General features: G+C 38.7%; 1 pseudogene; it reads right to left on the bottom strand.

Moving 5' to 3' along the window:
• Positions 1-1,678: 1,678 nt before the first annotated feature.
• Positions 1,679-2,802, bottom strand: LOC126590355 (probable long-chain-alcohol O-fatty-acyltransferase 1; annotated as a pseudogene).
• Between the last annotated feature and the right edge of the window lie 910 nt (positions 2,803-3,712).

Genomic DNA, 3,712 nt, shown 5'->3' with positions numbered 1-3,712 from the left:
TTGGTTAAATGTGGTTATGTGGGATAAGTTTTGTATGGTCTTTGTTGCATTTGTGATCGTGAAATTGTTTTCATTATCGATAATGTTACTCGTTTTATTTAATTAATAAAATTCTAAGCACGTTGCAACATGTGATTGGATAACCGAATGGATTTCAAGTAACATTAAATAAGAAGTGACAGTCAACTATCAAATTTATTTTTTATTTTAGTCGAGCGATAGCGTTAGTAAGTTAGATATTAAATTAGCCACCAATGGGTATGAATTCACGCCATTATGCAAGGGCACAACACCTTTCCACCACTATGATGAAAGGCCACTTGCTAAAGAAATGGGGGTAAGGGTTTTATCAAATTTAGTAATGTTATTCATACTATGTTTTTATACCACATTTCTATACCACCTTAGGTGGCATCTAATGTCGACAGCCACATCATTTGAAAAATTTGCAAAACGCAAGGAAATGAAGGAGAAAGACTCCTTGTATACCACAATCATCATTTAATTAATTAGTTTTTGTTAATTTTTAGTTTATTAAATAATGAACTAAATTTAAAAATATGATTAATTCAAATGATGTGTCTGTCCACATCAAATGTCACCTAAGGTGGTATGAAAATGTGGTACAAAAACATAGTATGAATAATATTACTCTATCAAATTTATTGAAATTGAAGAAGTTAGATAGATTAGTAACAATAGTTTCCTAGATTATGGGGGAAATAACTTTTTCATTGTTGGATACAAACTTTCTATTCTTTGTGATTTTCCTAGATAGATTAGTAACATCTAGTAATCTTCATAGCGTTTCAGGGTTCTTAAGATTAACCGTTTTTCTCTATTATTCCAAAAGGCAAATTTTCACTTAACGCCTGATACTAGTTCTTTAGGCATGGCCAAGGGAATTTAGGATCTTCTTTGGCTGCAGAAATCGTTGGGTAAACTTGATTAAGGCACTTGTCATGATCTTATCTCTTAAATCATATAAAAACTCTAATTTACCATTTACAGTAAACCTAGGCCCAATGTTATGATTTTGGAGGACAAAAGATCGGCAAATAAAAATCAATTAGCGCCCCTTCAACTAATTGAAACATAAATCAAATTTTACTTCCAAGGGGCCATTAGTTCGACACCATGTAGATATAATCTTTTTCTTGGACAATGTAGATATATTAATCCCTAACTAAATACAAGGTTTACAATGCAACAATTTTCTCGCATGCGCATGGGCTATGCATGAGCCGAACTCAATGCACGTTGCAATAGAACAACGGTACTGCAATCTAATATTAATCTCTCATTAACGATGTTCATATTTAGATGTTAATATGATGTTGAAGATATTTTTATCGATATTTGAGAGATGTGGTGTTGATATTTAGCACCAATACAATATAATTTATTAGTATGACATTGATATTCGGTTGCAATATCATCGTTAATCGCTCTATATATGAAATCCGAGTCATGTACAACTCGTGTCCACAACCCATATGCGCATGAGATAAAAGCTCACAACACAATGGACATAAAACAACAAACTTGTCAGCCAATATGAATTGATTGTTGTATATGCTATTATATTTCCGTTGTCATTTTGTTTAGTCACACTCGAATACTAATTTTTTTAGAGAAGCTTCTGATTTAAATCTCGACAAATAAAAAGAAAAAAATGTCATAATGGATAACGTTTGATAGGAAAACAAACAAATTGAAGCAATAAAACCTTTTCATCAAAGTGATACGTACAAATCATTCGTGTATCAACTAGCTTTTCCACCAACAATGTGCAAGGGCAGGTGGGACTTGACAAAATGGCTGTCACAGCCAAGAAAACCAACGTCAACGGCCCCATAACCAGACGGTGCAACCGCCACCTATCATTCACCGCCTTTTTCACCTCCACCTCAATTGCCATGCTCATCCCATGTAGCACAAAGAACCACGTCACTTCCCACGTCGGAGGCACACGTGTGAGATAATAATATATCACCTCGTGCATTAGACCTGAGACGGTAAAAGTGGACATCACAACCAGGTTTCGGGCGCACCGAGGGCCAAGTATAGGTGTAGAAATACGTCGTACAGGGTAGTAAATGACGGGCCGTAGAATCATTGTGACCATGATGTTCTATCTACGGCTCCAAAAGTCTTGAAGCGAAGTGGATAGGTAAGGCTTATTGAACTGTGGCTCGAGCTCAAACCCAAAAACGGCTCGAGCTGGGGTCGCACCCAGAGCTAGTACAATTTCTAGCGCCAGGAACATGTGGCAGCAGTGCAAAGCCAACATTACGTATGGGTGTAAATGTTGTTTATACGCAAATGACCTAATGACCAGATCCAATAGCAACGCTTTTATGGCCAGCATAAGTGACTTTTTAGGCACATATGTGACAGTTTGAACGACTGGGTTCTCAGATTTTGTGGGGTTTTGGGTTTGGTGAGATGGGTTTGTATTTGGGGGTGATTTTTGTGGTGGGTTTTGCTTGATTTTGATTGGAAGGCAAGCTACAGAGATGAATTGGAAGAGTGTTGGTGGGGTTGGAGATAACGGACCAAGGTCAACGGAGAAAAGGAGCAGCTTGAAGTTGCCAAGCCAAACTAGGAAGAAGGTGATGATCCCACAAAGGGTGAAAGAATGGAGACTTAAGGGGAGCATGATGAAGAGGTAGAAGATAGGTAGGAGAGAGATGAACCTGGTGATGACCTTTGGGATTCTTGTTGCTACGTAGAACAATAACATAGAGATATGTTGGTTAGGATCGACACCTTGGTGAAGTTGTGGATTTCACCCTCCATTTCTGGTCCCTCTCTCTCTCTCTCTCTCGCTCTCTGTGGAAGTATGACTGCTAAATCACTTATTATACATGTTTGTACCATATTTAGGGTATCTGTATTTAGACATCGTATAAATACTCGAGGACTCAAATGTAATTATGTAATAAAAGAAGGGGCAAATATGAAATAAGTGAGGAGCCCTTATTCTATAAAAGGACTCCTCACTCTACTCATTAGGAGAGGTCAAGTTTTAGGCCATGGGAAGAGAGAAAACATCTCAGAGAGGGCAAACACAGAAAATAGGCTAGAGAGCACATTGCCTCTAGCCTTCCGATATATTCACCATTCAGAGTGAAACAATATCAACATCAGTATGGACGTAGCCCAAACATTGGTATGAACCACGATACATGTTGTGTTCTTTACTTTCTTGCAGATTCACGGTCGGATTTATGTTGTTCCAAGACCCCTCCGATTTTGTGCATCAACATTTGGTGCCATCTGTGGGAAACTACACGAAAAGCTATGTCGGTTCTCTTTCATTTTTTTCATCTCACCACCGTGAATCTGCACATCCCAAGAACCCAGAACCTCCCTCCTTGGGCTTTTCCAGAAAACTCCCTGCTCTCTCTCTCTCTCCTCACTTTCTCTCTGTAGAGTTTGGCCGAGTTATCAATTTCATCGCAATTACAAATGAATTCAAGGTGATAATAAGAGAGAGAAATAGAAACTGTCTTTTCTTCTCCTTCCATGCGTTTCTTCATAACCCACCACTTTTTAGCCTTTTTCCCTTCTTCGCTCTCAGAAACCCAGAAGAAAAAAAATGCAATCAGGAGGCTTCAACGACGGAGGAGACGGCGGCGGCGTCCCTGATTTCTACACAAATGGGAGATCCATCTCCATCTCCGCCGCCATGAACGGCCACAACCCG

This window comes from Malus sylvestris, chromosome 11 (genome assembly GCF_916048215.2).
Source record: "Malus sylvestris chromosome 11, drMalSylv7.2, whole genome shotgun sequence".
In the NCBI taxonomy this organism is placed as follows: Eukaryota; Viridiplantae; Streptophyta; class Magnoliopsida; order Rosales; family Rosaceae; genus Malus; species Malus sylvestris.
The sequence above is the reverse complement of the archived record's forward strand: the minus strand, read 5'-3'. Positions and strand labels throughout refer to the sequence as shown.